Source organism: Callorhinus ursinus, unplaced genomic scaffold, assembly GCF_003265705.2.
Source record: "Callorhinus ursinus isolate GAN/ISIS: 27379988/994484 unplaced genomic scaffold, GSC_fseal_2.0 scaffold7, whole genome shotgun sequence".
NCBI lineage: Eukaryota > Metazoa > Chordata > Mammalia > Carnivora > Otariidae > Callorhinus > Callorhinus ursinus.
In genome coordinates this window covers 27,365,855-27,384,911 of record NW_027397069.1, presented here as the reverse complement: position 1 = coordinate 27,384,911, position 19,057 = coordinate 27,365,855, and the positions used below count along the sequence as shown (strand labels likewise).

At 36.9% G+C, this 19,057-nt stretch overlaps 1 pseudogene; it reads left to right on the top strand.

Annotated features, from left to right (window-relative positions):
• Nucleotides 1-13,055, top strand: part of LOC112826341 (glutaredoxin-1 pseudogene) — a 148,800-nt pseudogene extending 135,745 nt beyond the window's left edge.
• The last annotated feature ends 6,002 nt before the right edge of the window (nucleotides 13,056-19,057 follow it).

Here is a 19,057-nt window from a genome sequence, read left to right as displayed (position 1 = left end):
AAAAAGTTGATGGTATTTCAATAGGGACAAATTTAGCTTTTTAAATAGCTTGTTATATGAAGATATTTAAAACTACTTCATAAAGCTTTATCTAATTGTAATACCTGTAATCCCCAGTGATCCCAAGAGATAAGGAAAGAAAAAAATGTAGACGTTAAACCAAGTTAATCCCATTAACTCTTCTCGGCAAGAGAATTCTTAACCATTTAGAACAATAATTCTGACTCTCCTTTTTAAAAGACTATCTAAAAACACTGTGATACTTGGAGAAATAATCTCCTTGAGAAAAAAATACTAGAGATTTCTGAATCCTTTCAGTTATGATGCCATCTAAAAGCCCATCCTTAATTGTGTTTTAACAAAATACAAATGACAGATGATCCTCATTATTCAGATTATGTATTTTTTTTAATTTGCCTACTTGCTAAAATTTATTATTACTCTAAAATCGATACTTGTGATGTTTTCATTGTCATTTGTGGACATGTGCAGGTAGTAAAAAATTTGAGTCACCCAGCATGTACATTCCCAATTGAGATCAAAAGTCTCAATTTAACTTTTGCCTTGTTTCAGCTCTGATGCTGTAAACAAGTATCCTTTTCTCGGTTTATTTACTGCTAGATTTTTGCATTTTTGTGCTTTATGTTGGTGATTGTGCTATTTAAAATGTTTTTCAAGCATAGTGCTTAAGTCCTTAATGCAAGAAGGCTATGCTGTATGTGTCTTATGGAGAAAATACATGTGTTATATAAGCTTCATTCAGGCATGAGTTTAGTGCTGTTAGTTGTGAGTTTGGTGTTAATTCATCAACAATACATATTAAATAAGGTATCCTTAAACAGAAACACACATAAAACAAGGTTACCTATTGATTGGTTGACAAAAATATTGTACCCAGAAGCTCACAGGAACCCAATTCTGTATTTCTTAGGACCAGTGGGTCAATATTCACTAATTCAGTATTTGTAGTGGTTTTATACAACATAACTACCATGAATAACAAGAACTGACTATAAATGGAAAAGTTTTGGGGCAAGTACTAAAACTGAACATCAAGAGAATATGGATAATTTTTAGATTTAAAACACTCTCTAATTATGAACTAGTGATTATATGCAATTCAGTGTAAATTGGAATTTAAAAAATAGTTTATTAATAATATACTCTGCAAGAACAACTGGGTGGTTTTCCAAAAAAGAAAATGAAATTAAACCCCATTTGTAACTTATTTTTGGGAGAAGGGGACTTTCTTTACCTATTTAATTAATCCATTTCTCAACTGAAATATGTTTACTCTCAAAATGGCAACAACCACACAGTCTTACTATTCCTGCCCACAAACTGAGTTTTCTTAGAGTGGTATAAACGTCTATTTCAAGAGCCCATGAAGTAGAGGTTTTTTTCTGTATGGTCACATTAGGTGATATTCATTCTACATTGTCTTGGCTCTTTTGAGGTAGTGTAGTGAACAGATTCATGGAAATTACTCAAGCTAAACCTCTGACCTGGAATGTAGCTCTGCCACTTACCAGCTGTGGGATGTTGGACATACTACTTAAATTATGTGTCCGAGTTCCTCATTTATAAATGATGATGAAAATAATACTACCTCAAAGAGTTAGGAAGGAAATTAAGTTGATATTTAAAGCACTTAAAACAGTGTCTGCATCCCATAAGTGATAAAAATGGTTCCATCATCATTATTTTTATTAGCACCTGGTGTCCAAGATAAAAATACACTGGATGGAGATGTAAGCGGCTGAATGATCATACTGAAGAAGGTGCAAGTGACTTGGAAGGAGGAACTTGTTTGATCCTGTGGGACTGTATTTTCCTCACTTTGCCGTCCAGTGTGTGTATCATGATGTCTTAGATATAGACATTGATTGCTTATTAATCAAATCTATAGATGATATAAAAATAGGGTGAATTCAATCAGAAATTGTTATTTTCCTTTATAATATCTATACTTTACTGCTACCAAAGTTACTTTTATAAAACTTGAACCTGGTTTTACAATTTCCCCCTTAAAACCTCTCATGATTCCCAATACATACAGAAACTTTCAAACTCGATTTCAATTTGTGCCCAAAGATTTCCTGATTCATCCTACTCCTTATCAAGAGAAACAACTTCCAAAAATAAGAAAATAAAGAGTTCTACCATATTTCATACAAGGAGCACACCTTGGATATTGGTTTCAGTTCTGGATAATATACCACCAAAACATTATCAACAAATTTGAGTTTGAACCAAAAAAAAAGCAGGAAAAAAGGAGCCAGGACCATGTCTTTATGAACAACTTAAGGATCAGCCTAAAAACAGTAATTTAATGGGAAAGGAGGAGTGAGAGTATTGTATGTCTCTGCCTATCATCCAGGAAAAAATGAACAGAAGTGTTCTGACCTGCCCCTGTGTAAAGATGGAGGAGAATGAGGAAGAACTTAAAGAAAGGGAAGTTCCATTCAACAGTATTGAAAATACATTAGGCTACTCAAAACAAAGATTTTTTGAGCTCACAAAGTTACCTAGCTTCTTAGAACTATATTCATCTCTAAGTAGTTTTGATGAGTAAAGTGGGAGCTGGAAGAATATGTAAACTAAGAGCAATAGTTTTAAACCAAATTCTGAATAATATCCTTTGTAGATAATCATGATTATGCAAAGTTCATGGATAGTTTCCAAGTGCTTTCTGGACAGTAAGGAGGAAACTGAAATTCATAAATAATTTTATAAATCTTAATATACCTTTCCTTTTGCAAACTAAAAAGGTTTCCAAGCTCTCCAAATAACAGAAGTGAGTTGTTACTTCCAACTTTGAAACTCATGCAAACACAGCAAGTCTGTCATTGAAAATCAAAGGTCAAATTTAATCTAATTCTTTGTCAAAGACCAAATTTAACAAGTTCAAATTAATGGACTATTTTGGCCTTCAGAATTCCATTTCTTCATGTAAGCTCCCTGATTAACTTTTAATCCACTGCTCTTTAGAGGTCAATTACAAATGGCTAATTATCAAAGTAAATCAAGAATTTGCAATAGAGAACCATGGCTATGATCATATAGCCCCTATCCCTAGGTGCCCACAACCAATACTTTGCCGTGCAGTCAAGACAAAGACCCAATCTGGAACCCAAGGAAATACACATGTGTTTATTAGAAATAGTGTGTTCCTCAAGATATAGAGACTATTCAAACACTTAGATTCCTTCATTGTGAGTCTGACCACAGCTATTTGCCAAACAGTAATTCATTAGTGTGTTTTACTTTAGTCTTTTGGTTGAGATTGTATTTGTAGCAGATGCTGTTCTACTTACACTTTCTCAGCACTGACCTTCCAGTTGCAGGTTCTGCTGGCAAACTACCTGTAACTCTCTACCTGACAGTTCTCTTCAACTGTGAGAACATATTCTGCCTATGTGCACAGTTGATTGGAATTACCAGGGGGTTTACACCATGGAGAGCAGTCTCCAACTAATGTGAAAGGTGGTGAAAAATATCCCAGCTTCTTTGCCCCTTGGCTGTGACAATTCTTGGTGATTTCTACATCATCTCCCAGAGGTCTCCAGTGGAATTGTGCCTCAGTTGCCAAAAGCAGCAGCAAACTCTTTAGTCACCCTCTTTAGTTATCCCTTCTTCATCTCTTTTCCACACTCTCCTGTTGGTGTTTCTTGGAATTATCTGCCTAATAAACTACCTATTCTCACATATTTTCAGCAGTGAACTTTGAGGAAATCAATCTGAGGTTAGGCTTATCAAAATTACTGTTATGCTCATATTTGAATATTAATAAGGAGATGTCTTTTACATTTATTTTCCCAATTTTTTATAACATGGTCATTTTTCTTTCAAATATGAAAATAATTCACAGCCATGAACTACCACTATATTTAACAATATGGATGAATCTCATGAACATAATGATGAGCAAAAGAAGGCAGACAAAAGAATACACACTGTATGATGGATTTAAATATATTTTTAAAAGCAGGCAAAACTAATTTATAATGTTAGATTTCAGGACAGATGTTGCTTTTGAGAAGGAGCATGAGGACAGTATCAAGGAGAACATCTGGGTGCTGTTTCTATTCTACTTCTTGTTCTAGAGGGTGGTTACACAGATGTATTCCCTTTGTACTAATTCATCGAGCTCTATTCTTATGTTTTGTGTTCATTTAATTTCTATATTATTTTTAACAAAATTTATTTTAAAAATTGGCTTAAATTAGGTACTTCTGAATACTTACCAATCCCCAAAGTATTATTTACTTCTCAAACTTGATTTTATCTTAGGTAGCAAAAACAAGTATATGAACATATTTTTTAACACATTGTAATATGCTCTGATTGATTATCTCCCCTTAGATTCTTAAATTGAATATGTCAGCCACAATTATTCCTGAAGATATTGGCTTTATTGCTCACAAAGTGGTGATTGTTTAACATTTTAGAAAAGGCAAATCCTGACTGATGAACAATTAAATCTTCAGACTCCAATGTTTCCCTTTGCACATATGGCCTTTGCACAGGATTAACACACCAACTACCATTATCTTCTAATTTCAGAAAAGCCTTAAGGAGGCAACAGCAATATGTATTAGGGACAGAGAGCACTACTCCCTTAAAATTTACAAAAGGAATCTCTAAAAACAAAGTAAAACAAAGAATCTTCTGCCCCACATTGCTGACAAATGTTTGATTAAGGAAAAAAAGAGAAAGAAGGTTTTATATATGTTCTCTCATTAATGCCATTCACAAGTTATTTTCTTTAACTATATTATAACAAAATAAATTTAAACTCTACAGTTGATGTAATTTAATGTTTTCCTCACTCTTAAGGTTGAAAGAAGGCATTTTCATGGCAGAAACATTCTCTCATATTCCTTCTCACAAAGTATCCTCCCAATTGCCTCTCATGAATTCATTCTCTTTGCAGAGTTGCTGACATTATCCTGTGAACTTCCTGTCCCTATGAACTGTCTCTTATAGTTAGTAAGGTGTTCAAACAGGAGTAAGCACACACTACCTCCTAATTCCGTATTTCTTGAACTCAGCATGCCTCACACTTTGAGAAAGGCAGCCCTGTATTCCACTTCTGTGTAATTCATGAATTGCTCTGGAACCCCATCTGCCTTTGCATGCAAACCTCTAGGAAGACCATGTATTTGGGGGCTTTTTTGCTAACTCTCCTAGGAAGGAAGGAATCTTGTCACGATAGTATTGTACAAGATGCTCGTTTCCCCCTTCCATTCTTTCTCTTAAATAATTCAGCTACTATTTTGTTCAATATTACTTTTAAAAGTAATGATTCCCCAAACTTGCCTCTCTCTTCCCGCCACACCCCGTCTCTGTCTTATAGAATGGTATCTTTGGTTCAGACACAAGGTTTTTTCAGGACCCAGCTCAATGTCTCCATGAGCATCATGACCCATTACAGGCTTGTGATCTCATCTGTATCTTTACTCTTCCTCATGGCCATACACGATATCATATACTTACCTTTCTTCTTTTGCCTTTTCAGTCTCATATCCATAATTGTATGCCAAGACAAAAAGCTCTTTTGTTAAATACCAACAACTTCCTGCCTCATGGTGTTTACTCATTTTCAGCACCTTTTGCTCAGCTGAGAAATGATTCAGAACTGCTTCTTACATCTATGAATAGGCAGCATCACAACTGTCTACCACTTTGCTCACTTTCACTGTTGACCTTTCAAACACACCCCTTTCTCTACCCCAAGCTTTTATCCTACTCTTCAAAGCGTCCCTCTCTTTGTCTTGACTTAAGATGAAAGTTCTTAATATGACTTAAATATTTCTCTCGCAGTCTTTCCAGATAAACTGCATCTCATTCAAAATCCTGTAATAACTTTAGCAATTCTTTGGCAGTGGACACAACCCAAACATATGTGCACGTACATTCTTTCCAGGGATATACTTATATATGTGTTGCCTACTTCAATTAGAAAAACTGCTCCAAATAAGGGACTCCTTATTTCCTTTGGTATTGGCACCATGTACAGTGTTCTGATCACACAACTGTGTCATGTAATTAGCAATATCTTCTTTTTTTTAAGATTTTATTTATTTATTTGAGAGAGATAAAGTAAGCGAGAGAGAGAGCGAGAGAAGGCGCAGGAGAGGAGGGATTAGCAGGAGGAGGAGAAGTAGACTCCCCGCCGAGCAGGGAGCCCGATGCGGGGCTCGATCCCAGGACCCTGGGATCATGACCTGAGCCGAAGGCAGACACTCAACCGACTGAGCCACCCACGCGCCCCTCAGTATCTTCTTTTTAGAGATGGAATAATGTGACACAAACCCTTTACAGGAGTGGCTTCTACATTTCATCAGACTCCTTGAACCACATTGGCCTCTGTGATCCTGGTCACAAACTCTAATCCTACAGTTATGAGGAACACTATCTTAATGAAAATATGCCATTTACATGCATCTATGGTACAAAGTATCTTGCACTGACAACCATCAGAATATTATCAAGTCAACTTATAGAAACAATAAAGATGCAGAACTTAACAAAGATACATATAATCAGATGATAGATATATATGGCAGGCAATTAGGGCGGTAGGTACACAAACAGACACAAACAGAAAGACAGACCATCCCAGTGAATGCTAAGGGAAAGGAAATATAATATAGGATAACTCCTAGAAAAAAGTTATATTGGATTTCTGTTATTTCCATTATGTATGCTTAAGTGAAGACTGGATAAACATCATTCCATGAATATCATACCATGTTTGTTGAATGAATTCATTTTCTTGACTATACACTTTGTGCCATATGGATACCAAGACTGTCCTTCCTGCCTCTAAGGCACACACAGTCTGGCAGAAGATAAACAATAATACAATGTGTTTTAAGTGGTGGCAGCAGACACTTGATGGCAGGATGTTAATGGTTGATTGGAAGGTGAGAAAGTGAGTCTGGACTATTTATTTTTTCAAGGGGTTTGATGAGGAAAGGTGTGAAATGGAGTGGTAGAATAAAGAGAAAATAAGATTTAAGTGGGGTAAAGGAAATGGTTTGTAGGCTGCATGGGAGAAGCTAACAAAAGGAATGATGGAGAAATTGCTGGAGAGTGACACAGACACTGTTTTACTTATCAAGTCCTAATATAGTATTTTAATCATTAGAAGAATCATTTCTAATAAAAATGCTGATAGATTTTATTTAATTAACATAATGTATTATTTGTTTCAGGGGTACAGGTCTCTGATTCATCAGTCTTACACAGTTCACAGTGCTCACCATAGCACATACCCTCCACAATGTCCATCACCCAGCCACCCCAACCCTCCCACCCCCCTCCACTCCAGCAACCCTTAGTTTGTTTCCTGAGATTAAGAGTCACTTATGGTTTGTCTCCCTCTCTGGTTTCATCTTGTTTCATTTTTCCCTCCCTTTCCCTATGATCCCCTGTCTTGTTTCTCAAATTCCTCATATCAGTGAGATCATATGATACTTGTCTTTCTCTAATTGAGTTATTTCACTTAGCATAATACCCTCTAGTTCCATCCACGTTGTTGCAAATGGCAAGATTTCATTTTTGATGGCTGCATAATATTCCACTGTGCATGCACGTGTGTGTGTGTGTATTACATCTTCTTTATCCATTCATCTGTTGATGGACATCTAGGTGCTTTCCATAGTTTGGCCATTGTGGATATTGCTGCTATAAACATTGGGGTGCACGTGCCCCTTCCGATCACTATATTTGTATCTTTGGGGTAAATACCCAGTAGCGCAATTGTTTGGTCATAGGGTAGCTCTATTTTCAACTTTTTGAGGAACCTCCATACTGTTTTCCAGAGTGACTGCACCAGCTTGCATTCCCACCAACAGTGTAGGAGGGTTCCCCTTTCTCCGCATCCTCGCCAACATCTGTCGTTTCCTGACTTGTTAATTTTAGCCATTCTGATGGGTGTGAGGTGGTATCTCCTTGAGGTTTTGATTTGGATTTCCCTGATGCCGAGTGATGTTGAAAAATGCTGATAGATTTTTAATGCTGCCATCACATTATGGAAATCATTAAACTGTCCCAAGAATGCTTATGAAAAGATACCCTTTAAATTAAAATTTTTTAATTACTGAGAAAATATCTCAAAATGCAGAAAAACTCAACATAAGCATATTTATCACAGCATATTATATAAAAATGCTTTTGAAACAAGGGTCCAGAAGAGGCATGGTTAATCATTAAAAACCCACATGATAAAATATTATGCAACCACTGAAATTAATGGAAATTTTTATAATACTATAACAAGGATTTTTAGCATTTTTAGTGTGGGAAGAGTACATACAATGTGATTATAATTACATAAGCTAGAGAGAGGAAAAAGGAAGGGAGAGAGAGAAGGAGGGAGAAAGGTGGAAGAAAAAAGCAGGAGATAAAGGAGAGTAGTAGGAGGGGGAAGAGAAAGGAGGAAGAGAAGGAGAATAAAGAAAATAGTACTATGGTAGTGGCTACAAAATACACCAAAAATTTTAAGCAGTCATTTTTAGTTATCTTTGTAGCGGCAGTATAGATGGATCCCACAAGCAATCTGAAATGATTTTCTTTTAGACCAATGCTTTATTATCTGATCCTACCTCAGCTGTGAGATGATAAACAGCGGTTAGTTCCCATCTTTTCCTAGATTTGTTCTTTCTAATAATCATTCTAGAGGAATGTTAATAGCTGTTGAACTTTAAAAATAAAGTTTTATGGTAGGGAAAGTTTGAGAAAGACCAGGTTAAACTGGTTTCTTAACTGCAGCAAGATTTCTTGAAACTTTTATGTTAATGGCCATCATGAATCTCCAATAGGTATAAACTAAACAGCATTCCACAAATGGATTTAGCCACCAAATACTTTGGCGTGTGTGAATTATTTCATTGAGCTATTTTTCTGCCAAGTATATCTGGAGGAATTTTTCATTTACCATTATGGTATTTACTTAAAAGTAACAAAACAAAATTATCTGAAGCATTAAGAGCATATATCTCTGTGATATCCAAGGTGATACTAGGTTAATGAAGAATTTGAGAGCCTTTCTCTGATATTGCCTCTTTAGCTTTGATTCTGTATCCTACATGTCATCCCTGCCAAGTCCCTTCCTGTCCTCTTCCTGGGGATGAGCTGAATACACTTACCAGTGCCTTCAATTCCCTTGCCCCTCCACTGGACCAATCTACATCATTATTTCAGCTCAGAATCCTTTCTTGAACTTCACACTCAGGTATCCGGTTTAACCCTAGACAGCACTTTCTCAATATCTCCTTGAGATATCACAGGCACCACAGTATGATAAATTCAACCAAACTTCTGTCTTCATAAGAATGTCAGTGATACAACACCCATCTACCCAGTTACTTAAGCCACAGATCTAGTGTCAAGTTGAGCTCTCCCTCTATCCAACGGCCAAGGTCAGTTGAGAAACAAACTTTCTCCTCAGTTTCCCTATTGCCTCTACTCTGGATGTGGACTCTATCATTTCTCACTGACAAGTGTGTAATAGCTTCTAACTATTGTCCATGCCCTTTAAATGCATCAACACAAAGCTGTATTTAAAGTACAAATTTGTGGTGTCACTCTCCCTAAAATTTTTCATTATCTCTTCACTGACTGTTGGAAAAGACAAAACTCTTTAACATATGCAGCAGGAATGAAGATTTTTCCACACTCAGATCAAGAAACATAACAATTTTTAAATCAAATGTACCGTGTTCTCCAGGGTAATTAAAAATTCACTATTTCTGGGGACTCCTGGGTGGCTCAGTTGGTTGAGCGTCTGCCTTTGGCTTAGGTCATGATCCCGGGGTCCTGGGATCGTGCCCCCATCGGGCTCCCTGCTCAGCCGGGAGCCTGCTTCTCTCTCTGCCTCTCTCCCCCACTCGTTCTCTCCCTCTCTCTGAGATAAATAAGCAAAATCTTTTAAAAAAAAATTCACTGTTTCTTTCTTTGAGTTTCTCAAACCTCCCTAGACTTGCAAAAGAAACCAGAGTCTTAAATGGTATCCAGGAAATAGAAAAAGAAGTCATGGCCTTTAGTTTATGGAGATCACCGCTATCACTGTGACTCTGTTTATTCCATGAGGTTGCCTTCCATCTGCTTCCTCACCCTCCGTTGGACACTAATCTCATGCTGCTCAGCTTATGTCCTTCATAATTGTGCCCCCCTCTCCTTTAACTGCAACTTGCTCATCAGACACTCATGACAGCCACAGGCCCGAGTGCCAATACTCTGAAGTACAACATGTATAAGTCTGTGTCACTGATGAAAATCCTCTCAAAACCTTTCCCACATCCAGCTCCCATCATTCGAGGAAGACCATTTCCTCCTCTTCATCCAGAACTCCAGCCTCTCTTAACAGAACTAAGGTCCAAAAGAAAAACCTATATAAGGGGATATCCTCCAGGCACCTCATAGCATTGTTTATCAGTCCTGAAACAAAATGTTATTCAGGCCCTTTTCTCTGCCCAATGAACACCAGAACACAAGTAGTTGGCTTTCTCCTTAACATGAGGGAGGCAAAAATACAGACTCATTTCTTTGAATACTCTCTCTATGCCCTAGAAGGATCCCAATTCCCACTTACTTAATCTAGTTATTTTTTCCATAGCACTTTTTACTTTTTAATATGCTGAAAGATGTATTTACTTATTTTTCTCATTGTTTATGATCTTTCCCCTAAGTCTTAGGAGGGCAGGGCTTTTTGTCTCTTCCTTCAAATGCACATATCTTGATTGCCTATGACAGGGCCTGGCACATATTAAGCACTTAAGAAACTATTGCTGGATGGATACATAAATTAATAAATGAATGAATGAGCAGGAGAGGGAGGGAAAATGCCTCTCATTTGCATCTCTTAAGATCAGCATAAACAAAACAGAAATCCATACTTTAATCCATACCGTACTACTTCTTGTTTTCTTGCCTTTCATTCCTAACACTGTTCTCCCTGCCTGAATATTCTCCCTTATTTTTTTTAAAGATTTTACTTATTTATTTTGAGAGAGAGAGAGAGAAAATGCATGAGTGGGGGGAGGAGAGGTGCAGTGGGAGAGGGAGGGGCAGAGGGAGAGGGAAGAGCAGACTCCACTGAGTGGGGAGCCCAGTGTGGGGCTTGATCCCAAGTCCGTGAGATCATGACCTGAGCTGAAGGCAGATGCTTAACCAACTGAGCCACCCAGGCACCCCTGAATATTCTCCCTTCTATCATGCATACTATACACACACACATACACACACACACACACACACACACACCCCCCTCAGGTAACTTTCAGGAAAAAGGGAGATATGAGCAAAGTTATCTAATCACCACTTCTTCCCAAAGAGAACCAAACAAAATACAAAATTAGTGATAACTTCTACCAAACCTTCATATAAGACTCTTAACTGTGCAGAACAGAAACTAATCTCAAGAAGTTATCTCAAGAAAATAAATAATATATACATTAACTATGTACAGTTTTGTGTGTGCTAATCACACCTCAATAAAATGGTTTAAAAATAAACAAACACTAAAGTAAATTATATAAATTTAAATTTAAATGGCTATTGTAAGCATTTTATACTGTGGGACTGTAATGACATCAGAAACTGAGGCAACTTAATAAACTGCACTTGTTCCATCTCTTGAAGTAAGGCAGCATGCTCTCACTTCCACAGTATGTCCTGTAGTGACCAGCTAGCTCCCTCTGCTTACTCTTAGTTTCTGGTCCCTCATCATTTATTCTGTGAGACACTACAATAAAACCGATATGGCTCTGATTCTTCCTAATGGATTCTTAACCAACTATTGCAAGGCTACCTGAATCATTTACTTAGATTTTATCAGATCAAACATGGAAAAGAAATAAATTGGCTCAACTCATTTTTTAATGCCACCACATAGATTACTGCTCAGTCTATGCATTTGTGAGTCAGATTCAGATACCTATGGCCCAAGCAGTTATGGCAAAGGGTCCAAGTTCATATGAAACAAAATACAATTATCTAGGTAACTAGAAGAACATAGGATTGGCATGACAGATATTCAGATGACTGGCTTATTCAATACAACATGTTACTGAGGCAGCAGGGGCTATGGATTCCTGAACTGGAATGCTAGGAATTCTAAATCAAAATAAGAAAGCAACAGCTAACATTCCACTACCCAAACTGTGACAGTAGTTAATTAACACAGGAAGTAAGTCAAAGAAGAGCTCCTGGTAGAAACTCACTAACTTCCCATAATTTGAGAGGATGAGAGCAGGTAGGGGAAAAGACAAGAAACACTCTGTTTCTGCTATTATAGATCATTTAAGACCTGTTGTGCCAACTGAGTAATCCAAGACATACAGGTTTACTAGATATGGTGGGTCCCTTCCCAGAGGCAGTGATTAGTAGCACCAAGAAGAAAGCTGGTCACGGTCACACCATGTCCCTGGACATGAATCTAGGCTGAAGAGAAGCCTGTATAAACTTTACCTGCATACTCTGAAATCAGCACACATTAGAAAATACAAAAAACAAAGGGCCCCCTGATAGGAATATCTACAATCTATTTTCTCCCTACTTATTTCTGGCCTTAGAGTTTTGTTGTCCAATAGAGTACCCACTACCATATGTGGCTATTTAAATTTAAATGTAATTAAATTATATTAAATTAAAGTTCAGAGGTTTATACCCTGAGCAATACCTGCAATTGAGGATTCCTTCCCAGCAGGCAGCTGCCTGTCAGCATGGGCTCAAGAGTTTGTGAACAGCAAAATCCAACCCGGGAAGGTTGTTGTGTTCATCAAGCCCACCTGCCTCTATTGCAGAAGGACCCAAGAGCTCCTCAGCCATTGCCCTCCAAACAAGGCTTTTTGGAATTTGTTGATATCATAGCCACCAGTGACACAGAAAAGATTCATGATTATTTGCGACAGCTCACAGGAGCCAAAATAGTACTTTGGGTCTTTATCGGTAAAGATTGTATAGGTGGATGCACTAATCTGATAGAAATACATCAGAGTGAGGAACTGTTGAAGCAGCTAAAGCAAACTGGAGTTCTACAATAATTACAGAGCAGACCCCAGGCTGATATCCCCCTTGAGAGCAGGATGGCATTGCAAATGACTATACTTCCTGGTGGATGTATCTGGGGCTAATAGCCACAGCAACTGTTTACTTAAAGTTCTGAAATATGTTAACCAAAAAGAGAGAGAGAGAGAGAGGGTACATTTCTTGGCAAAAACAGCTTTTCCTTCTTTTGACTTAATATTAAAAGTGGACCAACTTGCCCTAAATCACAGGTCTGAGAAGGTAGATGAACAACTTGAGTTTTCTCTCTCAATTGGCCCTTGGGTTCCAAAAAAAAAAAAAAAATAACAAGTTATGGCTTAGGATTCACTCAGTGACTCAAAAGATATTCTTTCTCTTTGACACATGTTTCTTACTAACTGTTCCCTATATGCTAGGACTCCTCTACCTCTAAGCCAGTGTTTTTCAGCCAAGTTTATCCCATGCCCTGTAGGATGAATCTATAACTGGTTTTCTGCTACCGCTTATTTTATTGAATCTGACTTTATAGAATTTACATTACAAAAACAATAGGTAATTTGAATGTGCTTTTCCAAGCTACATGTGTCTCCCCAGCCGTCATCCCCATCTTACCCCATGCCATCTTAAGAATTTCTGCTCTGAACCACTGTTCTTAATCTTGACAACTCACAGGGATGTGAGCTGGGTATCTCAGTCGGTTGAGCGTCTGCCTTCAGCTCAGGTCATGATTCCAGGGTTCTGGCATCGAGTCCGTCATCAGGCTCCTTGGTCAGTGGGGAGCCTGCATCTCCCTCTGCCTGCCACACCCCCTGCTTGTACTCTATCTATCTGACAAATAATTAAATAAAATTTAAGAAAAAAAATCTTGACAACTCACAGATCTCATAGGAAATGTTCAACAACTCCGTGAAGAGTCTTGAGGACCCAATTTCAGAAACGCCATGTGAAAAGTTAAGCACGGTTGGTCTTCATTTGGTGGATGCACAGGGATCAGAGGTACACGTGCAGCTGCTGTGGCACCTCTGTGATGTAAGATGGTTGTCCACATAATCCTAAATAAGTGATTATTAACTTGTTTATATTATAAAAAGTAAAATATAAAATTTAAAATATTATCACAGGAAACTTGCAAACCCCTCCCCTAAGAATATGTCTGTGAAAGTGGCTGAATTTGAGAAACACAGTCCTAAATGATTTTTTCTCTCTCCTTTTTCTTTCCACTTTATGAAAACTTAAGAGTCCCTTATTGTGAAGTTTGTTCTGGAATTGCAATATTAAGTTAATTTCCTTCTGCAGTCTCTAGGGCAAATGGTTAATTTCTTTTCTAATAAAGAAATACCTGGAGATGAAAAAAAATTCAGTTCCTCAGTTGCATTAGCCAAATTTCACATGTGGCCGGTGACTATCATATTGGACAATGCAATTTGCCGGTCACATGTGGCCGGTGACTATCATATTGGACAATGCAATATATAACATTTCTTTCCTAGAGTATCGATTGGTAGTAATACACAAATAATAAACATCAAAATTCCTTGATGAATTACAAAGTCCATTTGGAAAACATATATGAGAATCCAAAAAACACCAAAAGAGGGAAAAAAAAGGTAGGGCATGTGCCTAGAAGTAGTATGAAAATACATGTAAGGCTGTAATAATTAAAACAGCACTGGAGATATCAAAAGAAATAGAAAAATAGATCAATGCACAATATGCTAGTATAGAAATATTTCTAAATATATGTGGAAATTTTAAAATCATAAAATGTGTCACTTTAAATCATTGATATTAGAACAACTAGATATAAATTTTGGAAGAAAATAAAATAATTAGTAGCTACTTACTTTACATTTATTAAAAAATCACTCCAGAAAAGACTAAAGATCTAACTGCATTCAAAACAGTTTAATAATCTTGAGATTAAAAAAAGATAGAAAAGGCCTTTTAAGGAAGATATGAAACCAGGAATAACTGTAGACACAATATAGGAAAAAACCCTGAGGTATATATAAACCTGAACTTGCAAATTGAAATGGTTTGCTTTGTACTACTGGGTATTTACCCCGAAGATACAAATGTAGTGATCCAAAGGGGCACGTGCACCCTAATGTTTATAGCAGCAATGTCCACAATAGCCAAGCTATGGAAAGAGCCAAGATGTCTATCAACAGATGAATGGATAAAGAAGATGTGGTATATATATACAATGGAATATTATGCAGCCATCAAAAATGAAATCTTGCCATTTGCAATGACATGGACGGAACTAGAGGGTATTATGTTAAGTGAAATAAGTCAATCGGAGAAAGACAAGTATCATATGATCTCACTGATATGAGCAATTTGAGAAGCAAGACAGAGGATCATAGGGGAAGAAAGGGAAAAATGAAACAAGATGAAACCAGAGAGGGAGACAAACCATAAGTGACTCTTAATCTCAGGAAACAAACTGAGGGTTGCTGGAGTGGAGGGGTTTGGAGGGATGGGGTGGCTGGACGATGGACATTGGGGAGGGTATGTGCTTTGGTGAGCGCTGTGAATTGTGTGAGAATGAAGAATCACAGACCTGTACCCCTAAAACAAATAATACATTATATGTTAATAAAAAAATAATAAAATGGTTTGCTTTGTAACATGCATAGTCATGAAAAGTGGCCATCATCTGGAAATGGCTTGAACATTTTCTGAATTTCAAAGATAAAAAGAAAATTCTAAAAGGAATCTAAGCAGGAAAAAAAAAAACAGCTTCCCCCCCCAAATAATACATTTTATTCAAGATCCTTTAAGCCATAACAAAAAATGACTGTATATTTAACTTCAACTTCCAAAAAGTAGAAATAGTGTAAGCCACTTTTGACCATGATGCAATAAAAGTGGAAAGTCTTTAAAGTATAAATTTAAAAACCGAATCAAATAGAAATGTAAGGAAACAAAACCACACTGTTCTGAATAATTCCTAGGGCAAAGAAGAAATCAAGGCTCTAATTATGGACTATTAAGGTAAAGAAGGATACTAAAGAACTTCTGGCTCCTGACAGATGATAAACTAGCTTGAGCTACTGGATTCCTCTAAAAAAATTAAGACATAAATAGGAATGAAAGAGGAGAGCTCAGACACAAACAAGTTAATCTGTAAGAACCTCTTACAGAGAAATAAAGAAGCATATCTGGAATCTTCTATCTGTACAAGAAAGAGAAGCGTATCTCAGATTCTTTCCTTAAACTCACCAGAAGGTCTACATAGCTAGTCCTCTGGCTCATCACACCTTCTTGCATATTACAGATAATATAGTTATTGCCCCAGGAGAAACTGAGCTCATGGGCAAGAACAACTAGATGATACGCATATGAGAAATTATACTTTACAAAGAGGCCCATACCTCTATGTGCATTCATTCCCACATGCTCTTCTTATAATGTAAATTACACTCCCTTCACCAAGATATATAGTCTATGTTCTTTCGTCTTGAATTTGGGCAGAAACTCATGCCTGCTTCAAACAGTGGAGTAAGAAAAAAGTGATCTATATGACTTCCAAGATTAGACCAAAAAAAATATTACAACTCAGCCTGATTCTTTTTTTCCCTCTCTCTCTCTCTCTCTCTCTCTCTTTTGGAATCCAGCCACCACGTGAGGAAACTTAAGCCAAACAGAGAAGTCACATGTGGGTTTTCTTGTAGACAGCCCCAGCCAGCCTCCAGCCAACACCTGCATCCACTACCAGAAATGTGAGAGAATGCAATTCATATCATTCCAGTCCCCAACTTTCAAGTCTTCCAGCTGAGGCCCCAGACAATGTGGAACAGAAATAAGCTACCCCTGCTCTATGCTGTCTGAATTTCAGAACCACAGAAACCATGAAGGACAAAAAAATGATTACTGTTTTCTAAAGTCATTAAATTTTAAGGTAATTTGTCATAAATTTGTTTTGTGGCAATAGATAACTAATACAAAGGACATTTGTTACAAAGAAAAGCTTCACGACATAAAGTAGGACAAAAAACAAGAATAAAATTCTCAAAGAAATAGTTCAGGTTATAGATTATATGAAATGGGCACCAGAAGTTGAAAAGAATAATCAAATAGAAATACTGGATACTGAAGATATAATAGTCAAAAAACAAAATAAAATAGATGAAATAAATTGCAGAATCTATAAAAACAAAGAAGGTATAAAGAGATGAAATTAAGAGATATGGAGAATAGAATAAAATACCAACATAGAGACAACAGAAATCTCAGAAAATGACAAAGAAAAGGACGAGAGAAAAATTCAAGGGTAATGATGATATATTTCCCTGTATTTCAGAATCAATTAAAGATCTTAAATCTAAAAATCTAGAGAATGCAAAACTGAATAGTTAAGGATAAAAACCTACTCTATACATGTTATAGCAAAATTTAAGACCATCAAAGTCACAGATATTAAAGGATAACTTTTTTTTTGTTTTTGTGTGTGTGTTCTTCATTGGTGTCCTGCATTAAGTTTGTGATTAGAAAAATAACACAAAATATTTGAGATTAGGTATCACCTTCTCCAGACATACTTCCCTATCCAGCCCCCTCTGAGGACAGATTCAGTGTCCCTGTTTTGAGATTCTATAATATCTTGTTCACAATTCAGAAATTGTTCTTACCATGCTGTGTCCATCCCCACCTATTAGCATGTTGAGTGGTGTTTATTAACAAGAATGACCGCATCAAAACCCCAAGGGAGTTGTTTTTGTTATTAATGATGGTGTTTCTTAATCTACTTGTTCAGATCCCACCGCAGGGCTCCTGACCCTGAATCTTTAGGACTGGAGTACAGGTTTTTAAAAATACTCCAAGATTTAACCTTGGTTAGATCCATCAATACAGAGGAAAGGGACTACATATTTACCTCTGTATCCTATGACTTACACAGTGCCTGACATATAGCATATGATCAGAAAAATATCTGTTGAATGAACACATGATATGTAGATGTACATTACTTCTAACACGTGTAAACTCATGACATTTGTGTCTCCAAAAACCACAGCAAAGTGTTTCGCAGTATGAAAATACAATGTCATTTACTAATCCTAATGTTGTCATCTGTGTTATCTAATATCCTTATGCGTTCTTTTGTCAGAGATCAAGTTTTATGTCACTATTGACATACTGTCGAGGGTCTTGATTTCAAGTGAACATTTTCCTTCCAATGCTAGATACTGGGCAGCTTAAACTGAAGTCTGTCATGTACCTTTGCATTCCAGATTTAGCTATGATTACAAAATAGTTTTCGTCCATGGATAGATATCTCACTTTCCCCCAGGTAATATGATGCAGGTTTCTGGATAAAAAACATACTGAATAATGAATCTCATACATAGAAAAGATTAAAATTGCTGAATGTATCAAGAAACCACTAGCTTACCTTTTCTTAGAATTTCAAATGACAGTAGGAGCTATTGTCATTAAATGTGGAAAATTCCATAAAACAACTGTTTATTTTTCACTCTTCTTTTTAGGAAGAATGCACATATGGGTCTCCACCCACAGTGATTATTTTAGTTTTGAAATGGTTAGGAAAATCTGAACGGTCCCTTGGTAATTTTAATATCTTATACTTGTGGAATGCCTTCCAATTTCCAGAGTATTTCACTGACATTATCTCATTTGGGCATTAGAGCGACCCTCTGGGCTTTACACAGCAAGTGTTTTATGGCTTCCCCTTTACAGATGAAGAACTTGAGATTCCAGTCTGATAAGTGATTGACTCAGAGACTCAGAGCAGAACTGGGATGAGGACCAGACCATCTGCCTTCCTGCATGGTGTTCTCTCTATGACTCTACAGTGCTTCTGGAAAATTCTGCCCAAAGAAACAGTGGAACATGGGCATTTACATGTTTAATTGTCCTGTACTCTCAAAGTCCGCTACTGACTTATTTCAGTTGGAATTCTGGGAAGAAGTACTTCCTCAGTCATGTAAAATGGAGAAAGAGAATAGATAAGGATACAATACAGTATCAAGAAAAGAGAATCTTTGGGGTG